At 39.8% G+C, this 26,230-nt stretch overlaps 1 long non-coding RNA gene across 1 annotated transcript; it reads left to right on the forward strand.

The window, feature by feature from the left end:
- LOC309646698 lies at nucleotides 1-26,230 on the forward strand. Its single transcript, XR_014255538.1, has 2 exons — nucleotides 1-5,357; nucleotides 19,345-26,230. It is a non-coding gene; the product is annotated as an uncharacterized lncRNA (long non-coding RNA).

Raw genomic sequence — 26,230 nt, forward strand, 5'->3', positions numbered from 1 at the left:
CTGCCTATTATAAATAGTGCTGCAATGAACACTGGGTGCATGTGTCTTTTTGAATTATGGTTTTCTCTGGGTATATGCCCAGTAGTGGGATTGCTGGGTCATATGATAATTCTATTTTTAGTTTTTTAAGGAACCTCCGTACTGTTCTCCATAGTGGCTGTACTAATTTACATTCCCACCAACAGTGCAAGAGGGTTCCCTTTTCTCCAGACCCTCTCCAGCATTTGTTGTTTGTAGATTTTCTGATGATGCCCATCCTAACCAGAGTGAGGTGATACCTCATAGTTTTGATTTGCATTTCTCTAATAATTAGTGATGTGGAGCAGCTTTTCATGTGCCTCTTGGCCATCTGTATGTCTTTTTGGAGAAATGTCTATTTAGGTCTTCCACACATTTTTGGATTGGGTTATTTGTTTTTTTTATATTGAGCTGTATGAGTTGTTTATATATTTTGGAGATTAATCCTTTGTCCGTTGATTCGTTTGCAGATATCTTCTCCCATTCTGAGGGTTGTCTTTTCATCTTGTTTATGGTTTCCTTTGCTGTGTAAAAGCTTTGAAGTTTCATTAGGTCCCATTTGTTTATTTTTGTTTTTATTTCCATTACTCTAGGAGGTGGGTCAAAAAAGATCTTGCTGTGATTTATGTCACAGAGTGTTCTTCCTATGTTTTCCTCTAAGAGTTTTATAGTGTCTGGTCTTACAGTTAGGTCTTTAATCCATTTTGAGTTTATTTTTGTGTACGGTGTTAGGGAGTGTTCTAATTTGATTCTTTTACATGTAGCTGTCCGGTTTTCCCAGCACCACTTATCGAAGAGACTGTCTTTTCTCCACTGTATATCCTTGCCTCCTTTGTCATAGATTAGTTGACCATAGGTGCGTGGGTTTATCTCTGGGCTTTCTATCCTGTTCCATTGATCTATGTTTATGTTTTTGTGCCAGTCCCATAACGTCTTGATTACTGTAGCTTTGTAGTATAGTCTGAAGTCAGGGAGTCTGATTCCTCCAGCTCTGTTTTTTTTCCCTCAAGATAGCTTTGGCTATTCGGGGTCTTGTGTGTCTCCATACAAATTTTAAGATTTTTTGTTCTAGCTCTGTAAAAAATGCCATTGGTAATTTGATAGGGATTGCACTGAATCTGTAAATTGCTTTGGGTAGTATAGTTATTTTCACAATGTTGATTCTACCAATCCAAGAACATGGTATATCTCTCCATCTGTTAGTGTCAGCTTTGATTTCTTTCATCAGTGTCTTATAGTTTTCTGAGTACAGGTCTTTTACCTCCTTAGGTAGATTTATTCCTAGGTATTTTATTCTTTTTGTTGCAATGGTGAATGGGATTGTTTCCTTAATTTTTCTTTCTGATCTTTCGTTGTTAGTGTATAGGAACACCAGAGATTTCTGTGCGTTAATTTTGTATCCTGCAATTTTACCAAATTCAATGATTAGCTCTAGTAGTTTTCTGGTGGCATCTTTAGGATTCTCTATGCATAATATCATGTCATCTGCAAACAGTGACTGTTTTACTTCTTCTTTTCCAATTTGTATTCATTTTATTTCCTTTTCTTCTCTGAATGCCATGGCTAGGACTTCCAAAACTATGTTGAATAAGAGTGGTGAGAGTGGCTATCCTTGCCTTCTTCCTGACTTAGAGGAAATGCTTTCAGTTTTTCACCATTGAGAATGATGTTTGCTGTGGGTTTGTCGTACATGGCCTTTATTATGTTGAGGTAGGTTCCCTCTATGCCCACTTTCTGGAGTGTTTTTATCATAAATGGGTGTTGAATTTTGTCAAAAGCTTTTTCTGCATCTATTGAGATGATCATATGGTTTTTATTCTTCAGTTTGTTAATACGGTGTATCACAATGATTGATTTGCATATATTGAAGAATCCTTGCATCCCTGAGATAAATCCCACTTGATCATGGTGTATGATGCTTTTAATGTGTTGTTGATTCTGTCTGCTAGTATTTTGTTGAGGACTTTTTTTAATAAATTTATTTATTTATTCATTCAGTCATTCATCTATTTTTGGCCGTGTTGGGTCTTCGTTGCTGCATGTGGGCTTTCTCTAGTTGCGGTGAGCAGGGGCTACTCTTTGTTGCGCTGTGCAGGTTTCTCATTGTGGTGGCTTCTCTTGTTGTGGAGCACGAATTCTAGGCATGTGGACTTCAGTAGTTGTGGCATGTAGGCCTAGAAGTTGTGGCTCGCGAGTGCTAGAGGGCAGGCTCAGTAGTTGGCGTGCACAGGCTTAGTTGCTCCACGGCATGTGGGATCTTCCCGGACCAGGGATTGAACCCATGTCCCCTGCATTGGCAGGTGGATTCTTAACCACTGTGCCACCAGGGAAGTCCCTTGTTGAGGACTTTTGCATCTATATTCATCAGTGATGTTGGTCTTTAATTTTCTTTTTTTGTGGTATCTTTGTCTGGGTTTGGTATCCGGGTAATGGTGGCCTCACACAATGAGTTTGGGAGTGCTGCTTCCTCTGCAATTTTTTGGAAGAGCTTGAGAAGGATGGGTGTTAGCTCTTCTGTAAATGTTTGATAGACTTCACCTGTGAAGCCACCTGGTCCTGGACTTCGGTTTGTTGGAAGATTTTTAATCACAGTTTCAATTTCATTACTTGTGATTGGTCTGTTCAGATTTTCTATTTCTTTCTGGTTCAGTCTTGGAAGATTATACATTTCTAAGAATTTTCCATTTCTTCCAGGTTGTCCATTTTATTGGCATAGAGATGCTTGTAGTATTCTCTTATGATGCTTTGTATTTCTGCAGTGTCCACTGTAACTTCTTTTTATTGATTTGAGTCCTCTCCCTCTTTTTCTTAATGAGTCTGGTTAAAGGTTTATCAATTTGGTTAATCTTCTCAAAGAACCAGCTTTTAGTTTTATTGATCTTTGCTACTGTTTTCTTTGTTTCTATTTCATTTATTTCTGCGCTGATCTTTCTGATTTCTTTCCTTCTGTTAACTTTGGGTTTTCTTTGTTCTTCTTTCCCTAGGTCCTTTAGGTGTACAGTTAGATTGTTTATTTGAGATTTTTCTTGTTTCTTGAGGTAGGACTGTATTGCTATAGACGTTCCTTTTAGAAATGCTTTTGCTGTATCCCATAGGTTTTGCATGGTTGTGTTTTCATTGTCATTTGTCTCTAGGTATTTTTTGATTTCCTCTTTGATTTCTTCAGTGATCTCTTGGTTATTCAGTAACATATTGTTTAACCTCCATGTGTCTGTGTTTTTTACATTTTTTCCCCTATAATTGATTTCTAATCTCATAGTGTTGTGATTGGAAAAGATGCTTGATATGATTTCAATTTTCTTAAATTTACTGAGGCTTGATTTGTGACCTAAGATGTGATCTATCCTGGAGAATGTTCCATGTGCACTTGAGAAGAAAGTGAAGTCTGCTGTTTTTGGATGGAATGTCCTATAAATATCAATTAAATCTATCTGGTCTATTGTGTCATTTAAAGCTTGTGTTTCCTTATTAATTTTCTGTCTGGATGATCTGTCCATTGGTGTAAGTGAGGTGTTAAAGTCCCCCACTCTTATTGTGTTACTGTCAATTTCCTCCTTTATAGCTGTTAGCATTTGCCTTATGTATTGATGTGCTCCTATGTTGGGTGCATATATATTTATAATTGTTATATCTTCTTCTTGGATTGATCCCTTGATCATTAAGTAGTGTCCCTCCTTGTCTCTTGTAATATTCTTTATTTTAAAGTCTAATTTATGAGTATTGCTACTCCAGCTTTCTTTTGATTTCCGTTTGCATGGAATATCTTTTTCCACCCCCTCACTTTCAGTCTGTATGTGTCCCTAGGTCGGAAGTGGGTCTCTTGTAGACAGCATATAGATGGGTCTTCTTTTTGTATCCATTCAGCAAGCCTATGTCTTTTGGTTGGAGCATTTAATCCATTCATATTTAAGGTAATTATCAATATGTATGTTCCTATTACCATTTTCTTAATTGTTTTGTGTTTGTTTTTGTACGTCCTTTTCTTCTCTTGTGTTTCCCACTTAGAGAAGTTCCTTTAGCATTTGTGTAGAGCTAGTTTGGTGGTGCTGAATTCTCTTAGCTTTGGCTTGTCTGTAAAGCTTTTGATTTCCCTGTTGAATCTGAATGAGATCCTTGTTCGGTAGAGCAATGTTGGCTGTAGGTTCTTCCCTTTCAACACTTTAAATATATCAAGCCACTCCCTTCTGGCTTGTAAAGCTTCTGCTGAGAAATCAGCTGTTAACCTTATGGGAGTTCCCTTGTGTGTTGTCATTTTTCCCTTGTTGCTTTTAATAATTTTTCTTTCTCTTTAATTTTTGTCAATTTGATTACTATGTGTCTTGGCATGTTTCTCCTTGGGTTTATCCTGCCTGGGACTCTGTGCACTTCCTGGACTTAGGTGGTTATTTCCTTTCCCATGTTAGGGAAGTTTTTGACTATAATCTCTTCAAATATTTTCTCAGGTCTTTTCTCTTTCTCTTCTCCTTCTTGGACCCCTATAATGCGAATGTTGGTTCATTTAATGTCGTCCCAGAGGTCTCTGAGATTGTCTTCAATTCTTTTCATGCTTTTTTCTTTCTGCGGCAGTGAATTCGACCATTCTTTCTTCCAGGTCACTTATCCATTCTTCTCCCTCAATTATTCCGCTATTGATTCCTTCTAGTGTATTTTTCATTTCAGTTATTGTATTGTTCATCTCTGTTTGTTTGTTCTTTCATTCTTCTAGGTGTCTGTTCTTTAATTCTTCTAGGTCTTTGTTAAACATTTCTTGCATCTTCTCAATCTTTGCCTCCATTCTTTTTCCGAGGTCCTGGATCATCTTCACTATCATTATTCTGAATTCTTTTTCTGGAAGGCTGCCTATCTCCACTTCATTTAGTTGTTTTTCTGGGGTTTTATCTTGTTCCTTCATCTGGTACATAGTCCTCTGCCTTTTCATTTTGTCTATCTTTCTGTGAATGTGGTTTTCATTCCACAGGCTGCAGGACTGTAGTTCTTCTTGCTTGTGCTGGCCGCTCTCTGGTGGATGAGGCTATCTAAGAGGCTTGTGCAAGCTTCCTGATGAAAGGGACTGGTGGTGGATAGAGCTGGGTGTTGCTCTTTTGGGCAGAGCTCAGTAAAACTTTAATCCGCTTGCGTGCTGATGGGTGGGGCTGACTTCCCTCCCTGTTGGTTGTTTGGCCTGAGGCGACCCAGCACTGGAGCCTACAGGCCCTTTGCTGGGGCTAATGGCAGACTCTGGGAGGGCTCACGCCAAGGAGTACTTCCCAGAACTTCTGCTGTCAGTGTCCTTGTCCCCGCGGTGAGCCACAGCCACCCCCCCACCCCGGCCTCTGCAGGAGATCCTCCAACACTAGCAGGTAGGTCTGGTTCAGTCTCCTATGGGGTCACTGCTCCTTCCCCTTGGGTCCTGATGCACACATACTTCGTGTGTGCCCTCCAAGAGTGGAGTCTCTGTTTCCCCCAGACCTGTTGAAGTCCTGCAGTCAAATCCTGCTAGCCTTCAAAGTCTGATTCTCTGGGAATTCCTCCTTCCGTTGGCAAACCCCCAGCTTGGGAAGCCTGACGTGGGGCTCAGAACCTTCACTCCAGTAGGTGGACATGTGTGGTATAATTTTTCTCCAGTTTGTGAGTCACCCACCCAGCAGTTATGGGATTTGATTTTATTGTGATTGCGCCCCTCCCACCGTCTCACTGTGGCTTCTCCTTTGTCCTTGGATGTGGGGTATCTTTTTTGGTGAGTTCCAGTGTCTTCCTGTTGATGATTGTTCAGCAGTTAGCTGTGATTCCAGTGCTCTCGCAAAAGGGAGTGCAACTATGCTGTTATAGTTTCCTATGGCCACTCAAGAAGAATTATCCAAAGGATATCAGAGCACAGCTCCAAGATGCTTACAAACGTTTCCACCCAATTTTCCCTGGTAGAGCTTCATATATATTAATATAACAGTTCTAGGGCAACTCAGCAAACATCAATCAGCCAAAAGCCCATTCACCAAAGATCAATGGGTTGAATGAACAATTTGCTAAATTTTTTATCTAGAGTAGGCAAATTTTCCCCAATCCTCCTGTGAATATGAATAACAACCATAGAACATTATACATAAAAATAACTTAGTAAGACAGTGAAAGACAGAAGTAGACAGAGTAGCTAGGGGCTTTCGAATTACATAGTAGTGAGCTCCCTATGCTTTATTTTTGCCTCACATATCCAGATTTGCAACTGAAGAAGCTAACAATCCAGAAATACCAACAAGTGCAGAAAATTTAAAAAAAAAAAAGCAAGCAAGTCTCAACAAAGCCAGTTGTCTCTCTAGGCAAAGGACCAGAAAGGGGCTGCCTAGAAAAAACATGTAACTTTTGGACAATAGTCTCTCTACTTCTGCCGAACACCACAGGGGGTAAAAAGAAGACTGTGCCCACATCCCCACCCAAGCCAGCAAAGGCCTAGCAGACAGTCTCAGCTTCCACCCCCACCTGAGAGTAAGGAGGCACCCTGCCCCTTCCGCATTGGAGTGATGTCACAGGACAACTAGTAGAATCAGGACTTTCACCACCACCCAGTGGTAACGAGGGCACTGCCTGCCCCCTGCCCAGTGGTGTCGGTGGAAACCATGTGGCAAGCAATCATGAAGTACTCTGACTTTTGCCAGCCAGGGAGTTATCATGGAGGTCTAGTGTGCAGCAGGAACTCCCAATCCCTTTCAGTAGTACCCAGGAGATTCCCTGTCCCTGCTCAAGTGTCAATGGAGGCCAGTGGAGAACCTGGACTTCTACCCTCACATTGCAGGGAAGAGGTGGCACCTCCTCCCTCTTCCCCTGCTGAGCAGAATCAAAATAAGCCAGTTAAAACAGAAGGTTTAAATAAGATTCAGAGTCGTATAATACCCAAAACGTCCAGATTTCAACCAAGGATCACACATCATATCAATAATCAGGAATATCTCAAATGGAACGAAAAAAGACAATCAATAGATGCCAACACTGAGGTAATACGGATGTTAGAATTATCTGGAAAAGATTTTTAAAGGAGCCATCACAGAAAGGCTTCAATGCACAATTATGAATACAGGCATACCTCAAAGATATTGTGTGTTAATCTTCAGACAACTGCAATGAAGTGAGTCATATGAATTTTTTGGTTTCCCAGTGCATATAAAAGTTCTACTCACACTATACTGTAGTCTATTAAGTGTGCAATAGTGTTGTGTCTAAAAAATGTATATACCTTAATTTAAAAATTTTCTTGCTAAAAAATGCTAACACTCATCCAAGCCTTCAGCAAGTCGTAGTAGTAACATCAAAAATTACTGACTACAGATCACCATAACAAATATAATAATAACAAAAATGTTTGAAACATTGTGAAGATCACAAAAATGTGACACAGAGACACAAAGTGAGCAAATGTTGTTGGACAAATGGCACTGATAGACTTTCTTAACCCAGGGTTGCCACAAACCTTCAATTTGTAAAAAACACAATATCTGAAAAGCACAATAAAGCAAAGCACATTAAAACGAGTTATACTCGTAAACTTGAAACAGATAAAAACTGGAAGATCTCAGCAAAGAAACAGTTGATATGAATAAAACCAAATGGAAGTTTAAGTACTGAAAATTATAAGAACCAAAATCAAAAACTGAATAGATGAACTCAAGAGCAGAATGGAAGAGATAAAGATAATAATCACTGAATTAGAAGACAGAAATTACCCAATCTGAAAAACAGAGAAGATAGACTGAAAAAAATTAACAGAGTCTGAAGGAACTGTGGGACTATAACAAAAGATGTAACATTTACGTCATCAGAGACCCAGAAGAAAATGAGAAAGAGGGCAGGGCTAAAAACAACTCAAAGAAATAATGGCTGAAAACTCCCCAAATATGGCAAAAAGACACAAATCTACAAATTCAAGAAGCTAAGTGAATCTTAAACAGGATAAATCCCAATAAATTCACATCAAGACACATCATAGTCAAATTTATGAAAACTAAAAACAAAGAATAAATCTTAAAAGCAAGGAAAGAGAAATACCTTACCAATAATTGGAGGGGGAGAGGAATCTAACAACAGCAAATTTCTCATTAGAAGCCCTGGAGACCAAAAGGAAGTCACCAAAAAGTTTTCAACTGATGAATTAAAAGAACTATCGTCCCAGAATCCTATACTCAGTGAAAAATCTACTCTGGAAAATAGTTTCTTTTTTTTTTTTTAAACCAAATGTCTTAGATGTATTATTTATTTATTTATTTATTTATTTTTGGCTGCGTTGGGTCTTAGTTTCTGTGCGAGGGCTTTCTCTAGTTGCGGCGAGCGGGGGCCACTCTTCATCGCGGTGCACGGGCCTCTCACTATCGTGGCCTCTCTTGTTGTGGAGCACAGGCTCCAGATGCGCAGGCTCAGTAGTTGTGGCTCATGGGCCCAGTTGCTCCGCGGCATGTGGGATCTTCCCAGACCAGGGCTCGAACCCATGTCCCCTGCATTGGCAGGTGGATTCTCAACCACTGCACCACCAGGGAAGCCCTGGAAAATAGTTTCTTAAAGAATAAAACATGTAACTATAATATAACCCAGCTGTTGTGCTCCTTAGCACTTATCCCAAAACAATGAAAACTATGTACACACAAAAACCTGTACACAAATTTCACAGCAGCCTTATCTGTACTAACTGAGATTTAGAAACAACCCAGATATTCTTCAATGGTGAACAGTTAAACCATAGTATATTCATGCCATGGAATACTATACAGCAATAAAAAGGAACAAAATATTGACACATACAACAACCTGGATGTATCTCCTGAGAAGTGTACTGAGTGAAAAAGGCCAGTCTCAAAAGGTTATGTACTAAATGTTTCCATTTATACGTCATTCATGATATGAAAAAAAATTACAGAAATGGACAGCAGATTAATGGTTGCTAGGAGTTCAGAAGCTGGTGGGGACAGGAGGGAGTGAATGTGGTTATAAAAGGGCAACATAGGAGATATCGGTGGTGACAGAAATGTTCTCTGTTTTGACTGTATCACTATCAATATCTTGGTTGTGATAATGTACTATAGTTTTGCAAGATGTTACCACTGAGGGAAACTAGGTGAAGGGTACACAAGACCTCACTGAATTATTTCTTAGAAATACATGCGAATCATATTAAAATAGTTTAATTAAAAAAAATAAATCTGATAGGTTAAGACTCTCATTCTTCTTCAGATGACTTTTCCTGGTTTTTCCTAATACATTTTACTGTCACCAAGTCCATGACACTTCACACAAGGGCTTGGCAGACAGTGGTTGTAGATAAATACAAGTTAGAGCAGGAGGGAAAATAAAAAATAAGCAGGAACCAAGTGATAACTACAGCTGACAGACTGGTTTACGAGGACATATGGGCCAACCCTATGGGGACCCCTAAAAATAACTGGGAAACACTCTGACCACAGACTCTTTGGACTAGTAAGGACTCACTTGATCATTAAAAGTAATTGTGACTTTGTTTTAAAACCATAGGCTAGTAAAAATTGAAACATTTATGTTTTAACAATTCCCCCCAAACTTGACCAGCAGATTCATCTAGTGCTTATTTCATTTTTCTAGTTAAATAAATAAAATACTTCAAGGAGAACATTTCCCAGAGAAGGCTAATATTGTAAATTCTCCAAGGTACAGATTAGCAATTTCATTATGATCCCCACAAGCATTCACCAGTTCTTCTCTGCATGTGGTATAAAGCCAGGTGTTATACAAAGGAAGTAAAGAAAGGGGGTTGGAGCCTTTGAGAATTACAACGAAAAACTGAAAAGACACAGGAAAGAAACAGTCAACCACCTAAACACTAAACTGTGCTCTTACATGCACACAGCACTACTAACGCCACCAGTAGCCCGTGAAACTATTCCCCCCATCTCTCCACGTTTATGTTGGGCTTAGTTGTTTCCATTCCTGCCCAAGCCACCTGGGCCTCACACCTATCTGGACTGCACACCTGAAGCAGCAGTAAGGGGTAGTCATTTGTCCACACAACAAAGATCTACTCAGGGCTTACCATGTGTCATATTCCATGGTAATTATTAGGGTTATAAAGAAGCATGAAATACGGCCTTAGCTCTCAGGCCTTGGTGTAAAGTAGACATGTCAACAAATAATGCAAATCAGAGTGATTAGTACAACCGTACACATATGGACAGGGTTGACTAGAAGCATGAAAAAGAGAGGGAGCGATTCTGCCACACAAGGAACATCCAGTGTATGAGCATTATCACCTGTACTTAGGCCAATCTCTTTCCTTGAAGCAATGAGGCAAAATGGGGCTGTCACTGGTATGACATCAGGGCACCTGCCTATTTCTTGGAGAGGTTATGAAGTTCAAGTGTATAATCTATACAGGGGCTGAGATATATGTCCAATTGGCACAAATTTATCTGTAATGTTAAGCAAGTCCCATAGCTTTTCTGAATCTCATTTCCCTCATATGTAAAACAAGAGAGTGTACTAGGCTCTAAAAGACAATCTCAGCTAGAAGTCACTGCTTAATCACCATCTAGTATTTATAAAGGGCAATCAGAACAATCCCCGCTCCTCTAATTTCTAGCTATGTGAACTTGGGTAAGTCACTATCTCTCAATGCCTCAGTTTTCTCATCTCCAAAGTGGGCACAATAATAAGACATCTCATAGGACTGTCAGAAAGATTCAATGTGTTCATATATGTAAAGTGCTTAGAAGAGCACCTAGCTCATACTAAGTGTTATATAAATATTACCTATTGCTATTATAATAGTTTTTTATTATAGATTACCAATGATATTTAATTATTACATTTAAAGCATTGAAATACTTGACTGTAAATGTACAAACTGTTTGCATATTCTTTCCAACAGTCGCCATTAGGAATTCATAAATTAATACATTAACGAGTCAGATTCTGCCAAAAGCACACTTTAAAATTACAACAGGTTTTTTGGGAAACCACATAACTTAGAGGGTGTTACTATATTATTTAATCATATTTAAAATAATTCCCTCCTAACCACAAAAAAAAAAAAAAATGCATACATACTTCCAAAGCTGTCTAACCGCAAAATGCCCTGAACACTTAATTTAGGATCCACTAGGTCCTTGCTAGTCACGTGTAGTCGGCAGGCCAGCAGCACTGCAGCTGATGCAGTCGGTCTTATTTGGGGCTGAGGATTCTGCATTTGTACTAAAAGCTTCAAGGGCTGCCAGCGCTGCTGGTCCACAAACAATACTTGGAGTAGCAAGACACTAAGCTGGGGCAATCAGAAACAGACTCCAAAATGACTGAAATGATTGAATTAGGTTCGCCAAAGTCCCGTTAATTGACCAAATCTGGAAAATGTCTTACTCGACACATTGTACAATCACAACCATGTTTATAAAGTATCTCAGAACTTACATGGAACTCTGACAGGAGTACATATATAAACATAAGAGGTTCCATATTGGCAGACATGTTGCTTGTGATTTAATTTTTATAATAAAATTTTCACAGTTACAGAAATGAGCTGACATAGTCTTCATAAGTGGGCACACATGACAGGGGGAAATATACCAATATTAATTTGGATATCTGTCAGAAGGTCTTTATTGAAAGACATATCACAATTATTGTGAAAGTGGGATTTCAATATAAGCATGGTGTTAAAAAGAGATTGTGGTATAATTTCTGCTTTTAAGATTATTAGTAAGGCTTGTGTTTTTCCTATGAACAGAGTGAATCTGACCCTCAGAGCTGAGTCTGTCAGAATCTCAATAGTTAGCTATACAGTGTCTAGAGATTTAAATTAAAATTATATGTATCTCGTCAAAAAGAGTGGCCAGATTCCCAGCAGCTGGAACAGAGTACTGAAGAGGCCTTACTTTTTGGGCGGACTTGAAATGAGAACTAAGACTTTTTCATAAAACACATGAAAATAGAATTTTGTTGAAGACAGACTGCGATGGTACAAAGGGGGGGTTAGGAAGATGTGAAAAGCAAACTATTTGATAGCTGCAGCTCTTTACAAACAGCTCAGAGAAAGAGACCAAATAGTTATCTGCTTACTACAAAAGATGCAGCAAAGTTACTGCTCTCCAAGTTGCTGAGTACAGACGGTGCTTGGATGAATGCTCCTCCAAACCTTGGAAGATGTATGACTTTGGGATTTCAGGGGTTTCCAAAAATACACGAAATGCAGAAAAACTTCCCTCCTTTGCCAAAACACATCAGCCCTTTGTTTACATTACATTTTCCCCTTCTATATGTTGGAAATAATAAGACCCCTCATAGCATTGATAAGATTGAACATAGGGGAAGGCAAGTGGGAGGCAGCTCAGTCGATTCTGTCTTGAAATCTTCTTTCACACCTCTCTCTGAAATGTAAATATGGACTCGGTCCAGCTCTCCCAGTCCCAATGACTTTGGCTGAGGGCGGTCGGTATGGAAGTCATTTCCCTTCTAGGTGCAGTAGCTGCTTTCCACAGACTCAACAAAGACACAAAATATCATTAACATCTGATTCTGAAAAGGTTGACAACCACTTCTTTGTTGTACCCAGCAGTCTGGGGAAAGCTGCTGCGTATTACTCTATCTTGAGCAAAATTATACCTATTAGGCTCTGATATGAGTATCGGAATATTTCTCCCATTCGTGCACAGCGTTGCAGCTTGAATATGCCTATTGTTTTCACAGTATCCATTACATATTTTAAATGGCATGGAATGATCATATATGTAAACATTACTTCAGCTGAGGCTGAGTGATGCTTGGCAAAGCAAAAGAGGCTGTCTGACCTCCTTGGGCCTTGGTTTCAAGGAAAGAGGTGCCAAGGGACTTTGGGGGGTGGTCAGTGGTTACTGAAAGGAGTGAAGTGGATTGACCAATGGGTGCTGCCATATTAAAGAAGTCTGGATCCCTTCCTTTGACACACACAAAAAGCTGCAGGCCTCCAACTAGCTTGTCTATTTCGTGGCATACAGAAGGAGGATGAAAGGCTTGCCTGAGGGTCTGAAATAGCAAGAGGGAAGAGTCTGGAAGAAAGGGGAGAAGATTTACTGGGTGCAGCTTCAGGATACATGAATAAGAAAAGAGGGGAAAAATGCCTCCAAATATAAAAGCACTTCTAAAATAGCCATTAATAATCACATTCTCTAAGATAAAAGCAAGAATCCTAAGCTGTTTTTTTAAGCACTGATGTTTTTCTTTCGGTCTTCAGAATAGGAAATGGAATTAGCCTAAAAACATGAAATCAACTGATTAAGAATTCTTGAAACTTCCTAGGGTCGGGAGGCACACTGGGTCATAGCAGTCGCTTCACTGCAGGCAGACTAGTGAGCAGAAGTATTTCTGCACACAGGACATTAATGCTTAGAACAACCTGTAATCTTCATCATTTATAGAGCTGAGTGCAAGCTTTCACCCCAAGATCTAAGTCCTGGAGCCCTGGATTCACGTTGGAATGTTTATTGATATTTTTCTAAGAGACACTCTCAAAATTATCCTTGCATTTTACTCACCATTAGTCTACATTTAGAGTACATTTTTCTGCCTTTTTAGATTAGATTTAGATTTCCTTGATAACCAGGAACATAAACACAGGGAATAAGGAATAAGTCATTATTTGAAGAATTTGGGCCATACAAATAGACAAAAAATTTCCTCCAGGCCAAATGTACACCCAAATGTTTATTGTGCTCAATACTTCTGTTTCCTTGATAGATGGCTCACACTCACTTTTAGGCTGAAAACTGGGCCTTAGGCAACCTTACAATTACAAACTAATGGCTGTTTACTGCTGTGGAAAGGAGCAAAACTGCTTCTGTAACTACTGAAGTTGTTCACCAGTAGTGAAGTCAACAAACATTTTTTTAGCACCTACCCTGTTTAAGTTACTATGCTAAGCAAACACAGATGCATGAGAGTCTTATCCCCAACTAGACTGTGAGTTACTTACCAGCAAAGACAAAGTCAAACTGTGACAAAAAATTTAAATGATGAGCAAAAATCAAATCAAAACAAGATGAGAAAAAAAAAAAAAAAAAGATGAGATTCACTGACGAGTGAGAGATACAGACAATAGAGGTCCCTGGACATCAGCAAGAGAAGAGATCCCATCAAGGAGACAGGGGAGGCTTTATCAAGGAACTGAGATTTGCCCACCAATGAAATCACTGCTACTTATCAGAATTAAAAGATTAGCAAAAGGTAGTGATGTTCTCCAAAATAATATTTTAAATCGTTTTCTTTCAGTCTGTCTGGCTTCTTTCCCTGTTTCAATTTTTAAAAAAAATACCCATTCTGCTTGTCAGTAGGCTGTCTCTTTTTAAAAAGAGAGGCATCTTAATGATCGATCAATCCAGTGACACTGAAAAAGATAGGCCACAGGACTAGCCATTTGGGGAAACTCAGCTATGCTGTCTCCCGCCTATTATGTTGAAATGAGCTGGAGACAAGCTGTCCTCACTACAACCAAATACACCCCCATGCACAGCTGCACCTCCAGGTTCCAGACCTTCCATGCTTTGTTTTCTCTTTACAGAACTACATGCTCATTCACATCCATACACGTGTGCACACACACATACACACAAGAACACACACTGCATAATCCTGCTCAAGAGGTACTGTAGCTATAGCCCTTAAGCGTAAATAGATGCTTTCTTCTATTAGCAATAGAAGAAAGTTTCCATTTCTTTTTTTGTGTGTGTGACACCTTCTATTTCTTTTTTATTTATTTGTTTGTTTGTTTGTTTGTTTTTGGCTGCATTGGGTCTTCATAGCTGCATGCAGTCTTTCTCTAGTTGCGGCGAGCTGGGGCTACTCTTCGTTGCAGTGCGCGGGCTTCTCACTGTGGTGGCTTCTCTTGTTGCAGAGCACGGGCTCTAGGTGCGCGGGCTTCAGTAGTTGTGGCACGCAGGCTAAATAGTTGTGGCTCGCAGGCTCTAGAACGCAGGCTCAGTAGTTGTGGCACACGGGCTTAGTTGCTCCGCGGCATGTGGGATCTTGCCGGACCAGGGCTCGAACCCATGTCCCCTGCATTGGCAGGCGATTCTTAACCACTGTGCCACCAGGGAAGTCATTTCTCTCCTTTTTAAATGCAGACATTATTGAGTATATGCAAGAGTCCAATGGGCAAGCATCATACTTTCTAAAGATGTTATGAATTTATTAGTCTCAAATTAAGGGGTATTGCACAGTAACTCTACCATTAGCTCAAACCACCCAAAGGACAATGGTGGCAGTGTTTCCCAAGAACTGATGAGAATTCCAGCTGTTTTGAACTCGGGTGATTATTCTCACAACTCTAGCAACTAGTCAAGTGTAAAGAATTTGTAATGTCCAAGGCAGGGCAGTATCTAAATTATTTGAAAAGTGTTTTTCAAAGAAAATAGCTGCAATTTGTTAACTCTTAACAGGTGTGAAACAGAGCAGTGCAAAATCACCAATTTATTATTCAACCCAGCATGCCCTAAACTGGAAGAACTGTACAAAAATCTACTGAAGTTCAGAAGAAATAACTCAAGGAGTTTGTAAATCTTCACTAGTTCTTAAGCAATCTAGTCACATTTAGGAGATCATAACACTCACTGATTTCTTTTCCATGAAATGAAATCTGAGGTAAATTCCATTAACACCTCTTCCCTAAGTCGACATTTCTCTGCCCCTTGGCCCTCCCCTCTTTGGAGCTCTTTCTCAAACTTCAGGTAGGAAGAACACAACTGGAGAGCAAAGATGATACAAGATTCAACTAGGAAGAGGATTTCGCCCAGCTTTGCTCCTCAGAAAAAGCTGCTTTCACAAGTCCAGTTGAGTGATTTCTTTGTCACTCTGGATGAAAAGATCTCTTAGAATCTTTGCGATGCTAACATTATGTGTCTCCATACTTCTCTGAAAAGTATTCTATCTCCTCTCATCAACCTTTTCCCCATTCTTCTTCTAATCTCCAGACATCAGAATGGAGCTATCTTAGATATCATCTATGGCACCTGGGAAGCCAAACTGAACTTTTCTCAATCTCCCACCTTCACTAGGTGCTCAAGGCTGAAATAAAATGCACAGATTCAAAAGGTCAAGCTAGTACCAAAATTATAAACTCACCCAGTGCAATCAGTATACAGAAGAGCAATAATTAAAGATAAAGGGTAGTTTGTAATGTTTTAAACTGACTAAAGAGGAAATGCATGTGAACTTCTGAAGACAAGTTATAACAAGGATTTGATATATTACATTAGGATCAAGTAGAGTCTCATGTATTTAGCAGCCAGTAGTTATATACCAGAAAGGAAGTTAGAACCCAAAGCCCTGTAATGCAGGAGGAGGGTACATACTTAGTTTATTTTCTCAGATTAAATATCCAGCCCTAGAGTGATGCAATCATAATTGACATTTTCATAACAATCCAGACAGAATACCTTTTGCACGTTGGATAATATACAGTTATTTGATACCATGGGTAATAAAATTGTATTTAAAATACCATAGACGCCAAAGAAAAAGAAGGCTTCTCCTTAAAAGTAAACCTCAACCAGGGTAAAAGAACCTCTAATTTTTTCCATAAGAGGCTCTCATATTTTAAACCCAGTGAAGGGTGATAAGACACTTTCTTATCTAATTACAATGCAATTTTCTATTTGCCTTATATTGATTTAGGTACAAGCTTTCTAGAACTTTCCATATATAATAGAGGAAGGCACATACACACATAAAAAGCCATGATTACCCATCCCAGAAGCTTTGGAAAAGGGAAAGAAAATGGTCTCATACAGAGAGAGAAGAGAAGAAAAAATTATCATCAACATCTTTTACTCAAATACCTAACACATATGAAGCACCTTCACTGAATGTCTGTAGAATTCAGATTCAAATGCAGTGGTGATGGTTATAATAGTGGTAATAATTTACAACTGCAAGATGGTCACAGTTTATGAAATATTCTCACCTGATCAGCAAAACAGAGAAGGCAATCTTCTCCCCATTTTAAAGATGATTAAAAGGCTCAGGTAGCCTAGCAATTTCTCAGGCCTCCGTGAATAGTCAATGATGCAGCTGAGACTGTCATCCTGACCTCCTAACTCCTGGTCCAGTGCTCTCTCCACCACACCTTGCTGTACCCTCTCCATAAAAATGAAAAATGCATTCCAGGATTCCCAGTCTCTGCCATTACAGCAGCTCCTAAGAAGCTTTTAAAGAACTGGGCAATTCCCACCCTATGTCATTTTACTTCTCTCCTGTCCAGAGCCTGTCAAGGGTCCGCTCTGCAGGAGTTATTGCTCTGTGGAGCTCTACCTTAGGCAAGCTCAAGTTCCCCTTGAAGCCCATTTCCCAAAATAAGAGTAAGTAATATACAGCTCTTAGTTCTTCCTGCATGCCAGGACACCACAGCCACCCTCCCCTCCAAAAAAATAATAAGTCCACATGACATTTGGAACTTTGGCTCCTTTTGCCTACTATTTGTATTTTCCTGTCCTACTATTTGTGCAATGGCAGATGATGCAAAAAAGCAGTCACTTTGGTATCTTCAGGTATAGTCAATTTATACAAACCAACCTCTAAACATTTAACTTGTGCCTTGTATCGGCACCCCTGATCCACCACCACCATCACACACACAAAAAATTTCCTCCTCTCTTACCCCCCACCTACCACTAGATCCATCCAATCAGGAACCTCAGTCACACCTAAGCCTCCCTCAGCCTCACTCCCCAACCTCTGTCTGCCCCATCTAATCAGCTTCCAGGGTTTTGTTTTGGTTTTTTATTGACAATTCTCCATAAATTTCATTGATTCAGCCCTTCCTCTCCATTTCCGTGTGGCGAAACAATCCTGCATGGATTTCCCACATTCGTACACCGTAGGTCTTCTGAGAAAAGGACATGTTTAAATAGCTGACAGCCTAGGAAGCTAGAGATAGTGCATCCCTCTGGAGAGACTTAGAGATGTATCTCTCCAGAGGCATTTATTTACATCCCAGGGTATAAACCTAGAGATGCCTTTCCTCTCTCTCCTGATAATGAATAATCTCTCTCTCTGGAGGGGAGATGAGAAGATTTGCTAGGGACCTTATAAAAGTTCAGAGTGTACCCAAAGGTGGGGTCCTCTCCTGTGGTGCACCCCATTACGCACATAGGTAACACCGCCTGGTCTAGTCACCCAGTGGGGATTGGGGTGTGGGGAACTCATGCAGGCTGCTCTGGCTGCTGTTTTTGCTGTAATAAAGCATTTGTCACTAATCCTGGGTCTTCTCTGTTCTGTCGGTATTTGTATGTGAAACTGTGGCAGACGAACTTGTTAGCTTGCAAGTGAAATACAATTCAGATCCTTCACATTTTTTGACTTAACACCTATTGCTAATGCCTTAGCTTAGGTCACTATCTCCTTTCCTGATTTCCTCTAATTCTCCTCAATGGTCTCCCATCTTCACTCACTCTCCTCTGTTGAATATGTCCTCCTTTCAGTCATCAGAGTGATCTTCTAAAACTCTCCTCTAATGCTGACTCTTCCCTGCTTCCCTCCCTTTTGGAGGATCACTCACTTTGGGAGAAAAAATAATAAATAAACTTCTTAGCACGGCCTTGTACCGCCTGAGCCCTCTCTGACGTTTTCATCAGTGCTCTCCCAAGCTCCCTCCTCCTCTCTACCTGGAATGCCCTCCACCACCAGTCTCCCCAACACATCACCATTTCTACACCATGAATGCCTACTCATATCTCAATACCCAACTCAAACACTACCTGCCCTGGAAAGCTTTCCCAAACTCTCCAGGGTATGAGCATCTCTCTTTTCTCGGCTCGTCTGGAACACTGCGTGTATGGTTCATGTGACACACCAATTAATACTCTTTGTTCACAGGTCTGTCTGATCCACTGGATTGTGACCTCTCTCATTTAAACACGTATCCCATCCCAACTCCCGCCGTAACACAGAATATGCCTTCAGTTAACATTTGTTGAATAAATGAATAAGCGAAAGAATAATCGTTGAAATGTTTTCAAAGACCTTAGTTCTCATCCTTTTCCTCATCTACATGGGCTTCCATCCCCCTCCAAAATCTTGTGATGATTTCCAGTGAAGCCACACACATTGTCTTCACAGGCTCTGTGGACACGTGGAGAAGAATGACAAGAGAGGCTATCGTGCTTTTCATTACAAAGTGCACTTCACATTACATACTTTTGCCACCACTTCACCCACAGGTATCCCTCTATCACCAAAATTAAAGCGATCTCAGAGATTTGGAAAACAGCTCCCGGAATAACTGTTAAGTTAGATAACTGAGTCATGTCTGAAACATTTAAGGCTTTTGTTTATTAACATTTTATTTACAAAGACATAATGACTTCCTCTTTCATTCAGTCAAGAAAATGAAGCTATTTCATCCAGAAATTAATCCGATCTTCTAGACTTCAAATCTGAAGTGTCAGTGAGTTTGATGAACCTGATTTTTAAGCAAGAAGATCAGCCTGTTTGGTTTTGTTCCTGGCTGCCAAAGGAAGAATAATTTTCACTGGGAAAATGATGAATGAGGCCACCAATCACGAAGGTAAAAACAGAGCAAAGACTGAAAAACTGAAAATAAGCGGAGGGTATCAGGTAACATTTTCACTGGGACTGAAACTTTAATTGGGAGGATAAGTGTTCATTACAGACTTTGTCCCTGGAATACTTTGGCTAAGAGATTCCAGTGAGTGTTAAAATCATTACGGAATGGCCTCAATCTAAACAAACACCCACCTTTTCCATTTCACACTGAGATGAAATTACTTCGCTGTGTACAAGTGAAAAAAACCTGGGGTTGTCAGCTTCTCCTTTCCCAGAGGGGTTGTGAAAGCTTTTTCTCTTTCTCCTTATCCCTCTGCTTTTCAAATTTAGATGTCAGTCTCCTGAAAAAGTTTTCTATCAAGCACTTAGACTAGTACCTGACTTAAGTGACACCAGCATTTCCGCCCAGTGCAGAGCTGATTTTCCATATGAGCACACACAGGGCCATGCCATCTGAGCAGAGGAAGCTGTGACAAGCACCTTACTGGGGGAAACACAAGCACAGGGCTTTCTATAACATGAGTCATCATGGAGGAGCAGCCAGTTTAGCTGGAGGGAACAAAGCAGCAGGAATTGACAAAGAGGATGATACCCAAAATGCAGGAAAGGAGTGATTACGTGGGGAGAGATGTCCCTCCTATATTTCCAGTCACTCTGGTTGTCTGTGGCTCGTTCCTAATTAACAGATCAGGAAATGCAAAGGCTTGCTCCAGTCAGCCAGGATCATTAGCATGCAGGAACCTGAGGCTTTGTGCCTAGAGCAACTGTTCATTATAAAGAAGATAAAAATGATGTATTATATATTATATTCCATCAGCAGAGATCATGAAGATCATAATACATGAAATACAGCCTTGTCTCACCCCACCTATCAATAGATAGATTGTGCGGTGCAGTTCGAAGGTTACAGCTTGCCTTCCTTTTGATTTTATTTTTCAAGAAATGCACATAATGAAACCTGTAAAGCAAATCACTCAAAAGAGTGATGGAAACAAATTAAAATGCGTAGTGTTTAAATAACACCTGCCAAATGAAGAAGAAGGGCCTTATTGCTGATATTAAATCACATCCTTTCACGTCTGAAACAGATGACAGTAAGTAATTCCAAACAGTCAAGACAGGATGCTAATTTTTAGTTCTTGGAAAGTGGAATGAGTTTCAATAAAGCTGACCCAAAAACGCCCAAAATTTAAAAAGTCTCATTTTGATTTAGTTAATTCTACTGCAGAAAGCTGGGCTTACATTAAACTTTTTTGGAGGGGTTTAATATACTATAAATGAACAGCTTTAAGTCCTGGTTTAAAATATATTCATTATTCAGTGAGCTAATGATGTATGTTCCACCTGGTTGCTGTGGAGTCTTGTACGTAAAAAATTGAGGGTAAAGTCTTGTTACCAAGAAAAAATATTAGCCTTGCCAAGTTTCCAGTCGATAAATATAACTCACAATAGCACTGCCAGATAGGCAAATAAGGATGCCCCCTGCCTGCCTGCCCACCCACCAGCAGGAGGATACCGAAAGAGGAGTATTATTCCAGTTTGGACCAAAACTAAAAATTTTAGCACTGAGCAAATAATCCTTAACCCTATTAATGCATGAAGAAGAAAAAGACATAACATGGTGGGGTTTAAAGAGTAACTACTGAAAACTCCAGCAGCTTGAGTGACAGTCTTCACGGCCAAGGGCTCCTTTCCAACTCAGCCCCTTGGGATGCAAGAGTTGGGGTCTGCAGTGAAGTCCTCAGCTCAGAATTTCACCACTTTGCCTAACCCTGCCTCCAAACTAGGCAACGGTGAGACTGTGGTCATGTCTCATTTCTCATTCTGCTTTGTGGAGGGCGATGAGGGAAACAGAAGATGGTGGTCATGTTTACTCCCCTTCATATTAATGGTATCATTTATTTTAATTAGAGTTAATGTTGCAACCACCTGCCTGTAAATCAACGAAGTTCTTTGACAACTCAGATGCTTCGTATTAAAACACGTTTGAAACATAACCCTTCTGCACCTTCTATGGTCCACTTCAAGTATCTCAGCTATTTGACAGGTTTGTTTGCTTGTTTGTTTCTCCCCAAGCTATACTGGGACATTGTCTCCAACAAGACTTACCTGCTTATAGAAATCTCAGCCTTGTAAGGATCAAGACAATGACATGAGAAGACATGAGCTTGTTTTGCTGCTCTTCTCCCAAACACAGCTTCATTACTAGAACATTAGAACATCTTTTGAGAAAAGTTATCTTCTGATCTAAAAGCATGTTCCCCAGAAAATGAGTTGGTGCGGCTATCATATGATCAGAAGTGTTTGGTAATCTAATTGCTCTGGGAAAAAAAATATGACAAGAGCGCCCTCCTTTTTTTCTTCTTCTTTTGTAAAACCAAAGCTCTTTAAACAGTAACGTTTAACCATTTAGAGATTGTGTTCTTGGCACGCATATCACAGAACCCAAGGAAACGCTTCTAGCTGAAGGTTCCTGGTTGACCACAGAGTCTGAAGAGTTTACTTAACCCCCCAAAAAACCCAAGCATGCCTTTTTTCGTCCTATCAAGACAGGTTCACAAACACTATAAACATTGCTAGTATCACCTACTGGCAAAAACAAACAAACAAAACAAAACAAAACAATGAACCAACCTAATGATTCTTACTCAAGAGTAAGCAGGAAGTGGTACCTAAAGATAGGCACCCTCGATGCATGGTTCATCTAATTCCACAAAAATATGTTTTTTAATATAATCCTATCTTTATGAAAGGCTCCTAAAACCCTAGTACTCCCAAGCTAGCCTTCATTTTCTTTCACTTTCACTTTAATAAATGCATCATTATTCATCATACACTGTAAATCGATACCCATAGTCGAACCTGAGATTTTACTTTGGGACTTTTATCAAAAAGCACAAGGTATTTGAAGTTATGAAATATGGGTTTTCCATCCTCACCACAAAATTCACAAATTACATAATGTCTGCAATGACTTAGTTTTTCTCACGTGTAAAGTGGGTACAATTATGTCTGTGTTATCCACATCAACGTTATAAGGTTACAATCACAAACTTGGAAATAGAAAAATAAATTTTAAAAGTAAGAGAGAAAGAAGGATGGGGGAGAGGGAAAGAGAAGGAAAGGGAAAAGAGGAGGGTAGGTAAGGGAAAGAAAAAGAGAGGGAAAGGAGGGAGGGGAGAGACCTCTCCACACATCCATCCAGTACACTGTATCTGAACAGCATGCTTCAGCAAATTAGAAATGGTGGCAATTTGGATTAAATGAAACCAATTAAAACTAGCATGAGGGTCATTCTCATATTGATATAATTTCAGTTTCCAATATGGAAATTTGTAATTTTCAAGTTTCATGTTTGCGATTCCAAAGACGGCAAGCTCTAGAGTAGACAGGATGCAATGAGATGCCATCCCACTTAATTTATTGTATTGCTGACTAATTATTCCATGAGAGTTAGTCCTGCCAGTCTGCTCTTTTAGAGGGCAGAGAGTTGGCATTGTTACAGTTTTCTATTTAGCCCCAGAAAGTCTAAGACAAGTTCAGCCATGAGGAAAGAAGACCTGCTACTCCTGCTTTCTTTATTAATAGCTTCAGATGAGTTGCTTCTTCCACGCTGCTCTTCTTATGTTCAACCTTCATATTCCATCTTTTCCCCTCATTCCATCCAGGTTAACTCATGGTGCAGAACAGTAGTTAAAGCTTTGCAATCACACAGACTGGATTCAAATACCAGTTTTGTCACGTGTTAGCTGTATGACTTACAGAAATTACTCTATTCCTTCACTAGACAAATATTTATTGTGTATCTACTGTGACCAAGCATTGCTCCAGGAAAATTCAAGGGTGAAAAGAGATAAAATTGCTGCCCTTGTGGAGCTCACAGACTAGTATATTCCGATCACTACCAAAAACAAAAATGAGTTTTAAAAGAAGAAAATCTGGGTCATTTACTTAGCTAGGTGTTGGAACATAGCAAGAGCTCAATCAATGGCAGTTTAAAAAATTATGTCACCATGGATGACAGGGAAGCTCTGTTTCTTTCCTCTTCTCTCTCTGAAGAGCATCAAGAGTTATATAACCATGACTTTCATTTAAGTGACCGAGTCAGTCATACATCCAAAAGAACAACCTCAGCTGGTCAGTTCAAACAAAAGGCCCACCCTGGGGTATAATATAGTAGCTTTGCCATCACATAAACCACAGCTCTTGTCATCAAGCATATATGGACACAGATATCTTTTCAGATAACAATCCTCCAGAGACATCTAGTAAGAGAGATTACAGCGTAGTGGAACCAGCCAAGCATATTTAGGCTTCATTATTAGCTTTATGAGTTTAGCCAAATTTCTTATTTTCCTTTAAACACACCAATTGCATGCCATTTTCTGTTTACTCTGCCTGAAATCTCTTTCCCCAAATATGTTTGCCTTTCTCCTACACTGTTGACATGCCTGCTCATCTTAGAGAACTTCCTTGATCAACTATATAAACCAGCAGCCCCTCACGTCCCACTCATCCTCTATCCCCTTATCACCTTTCATTTATCTTCACAGCACGAAATCTCACATGCTGATATAGACTTGTGTTTTTGTCTGCTGCTGCTTGCCTCTCCACTCTAGAAGGTTAGCAAAGATTTTGTCTTTCCAGTCACTGCTAAAACCCCAGCATCTAGAACAGGTCTTGACACAAAGTGCTGCTCTGTAAATATTGGTATTTGTTCAAAAAGTGAATAAATATACTAAAACTTGCCTACAATGTTACTGGGATCATAGAGCTATTGAATTCTACCTATTGGATGTCTTGGTGGTTAGGGGAGTCCCTTGAACCCAAATTACAAATCTCTGCCTGAATTCTGGCTTGTCTGTCTAACATCCCAAATGGTAGACAATTCACTCTAGCATAACAAATATTGCTTTTGGGTTTTTTGGTGGAGATCCTTCCAAATATGGAAAGGCCTATAGCCCCCAATACCTTAATTAAGAGACTCTAAAAATACAAGAAAGCCAGTGTTGAAATCTTTCCTTTGTTCTCTAAACCAGTAGGTCTCCAACTTTAGCCGCATCAGGACCACCTGGTGGAAATGCAGATGGTTGGGTCCCCACTTCCAGAGTTTCTGGCTCAGTAGCTCTAGGGTGAGGTCCACGAATTTGCATTTCTAACAAGCTCCCAACTAATGCTGACGCTGCTGCTCGGAGCTCCTTTTTGAGAATCGCAGCTGATGCAAAAAACAAAAACAAAAAACTCTGGTATAGCCCTTCACACTTTCACCCTAACTTTGCCTCAGTTGATTTTATCAGAAAAGTAATAATTGCATTTACTCCCTGATTTTACAAACTTGAAAATTATGTTCTGGGAGTGTGGGCAAGTTTTATGTTTTAGTTCCATAATGAAATCTAGGCTTCAGCATCATTAACCAATCTCCTTCATGATGAAAATTAATTATTATGGTCATTAGACTAAATGGCTTCTGTCATCTGCAAAGGCATAATTGGTATAGAAAATTGTTTCACAAGTATGAAATAATCAATCAGCAAAGGCTGGCTGTACCCATGATTTTTTTTTCTCTGCTAGTTTCAAATGGACCTGCCCACCCTGGTGATCCAGTGGTAAAGAATCTGCCTTCCAATTCAGGGGACACACGTTCGATCCCTGGTCGGGAAACTAAGCCCGCGTGCCACAACTACTGAGCCCATGCGCCCTGGAGCCTGCAGGCCACAACTAGAGAGAAGCCCGCACACCACAACAAAGAGCCCACGAGCCGCAATGAAAGATCCCGCATGCTTCAATGAAGATCCTGCGTCTCGCAACTAAGACCCAACGCAGCCAAAAATAAATTAAATAAATAAATAAATAATAAATAAATCTTTGAAAAAATAAAGTTATTATAAAATACTGGAAAAAAATGGACCTGCCCAGAAGTCACTTAGAATGGGAAAGGGGTGGGGGGATGGCGTGGGTTTTTCTAACAAGGAATGGAAGATGTATGGCCTATGCATTCTAAACTATACAAATTCACCTTTAGAGTGCACTTTTCATAATTCCAGGGGAAAGACAAAACCATAGGGAGACCTCTGAGACGGGGCTGGAGGAAAACGCTTTCTCACCAAGGCACACTCTACAAAAATGACACCCTTTCCACAGATTTAAAGTAATATGAGAATGTGACAGTAGAAAAGATAGTGATGAAAAGTCAACAGAGGATGCAATGCTTAATTGAAAAATGTATAATTAAAATGTCAGAAGTAAAACCATGAGATGCTTAGGAGAAAGAGTCTTGGGAGAACACCTATTCTATGGACTCACCAAGGGAGGTCCCACCTCCTCCACTCATGCTGGTAAACTTGCTTCTTCTGATGACTACACCTCTGCTAGAAACAGTCATCAATCCTGGGGAATACCAGAGGAACCTTGCTTGGCAACCAAAATCCTTCAAAGGTTCACTTTTATTGGTTTCTAAAACTCAACCTACTTGGAACTAGGCTATACCTCTAAGGCTATTTACCTACTTGTCTGAATATACAAATCTACCAAGTCATCTAACAAACATTTATTTAGCACCTATTTCTGCAGGGTGCAAAATTTTAAAAGCATTTACTGATGACTGGGATAGGGAAAAGAGACAAGGTTATAAAAAAATAGAAATTTTGTTCTCTATCCTTAAGTCTTCAAAATCTGGTTGGAGAGACAAAAATAAACAAAA

This window comes from Balaenoptera physalus, assembly GCF_965194825.1.
Source record: "Balaenoptera physalus genome assembly, chromosome: 17".
NCBI lineage: Eukaryota > Metazoa > Chordata > Mammalia > Artiodactyla > Balaenopteridae > Balaenoptera > Balaenoptera physalus.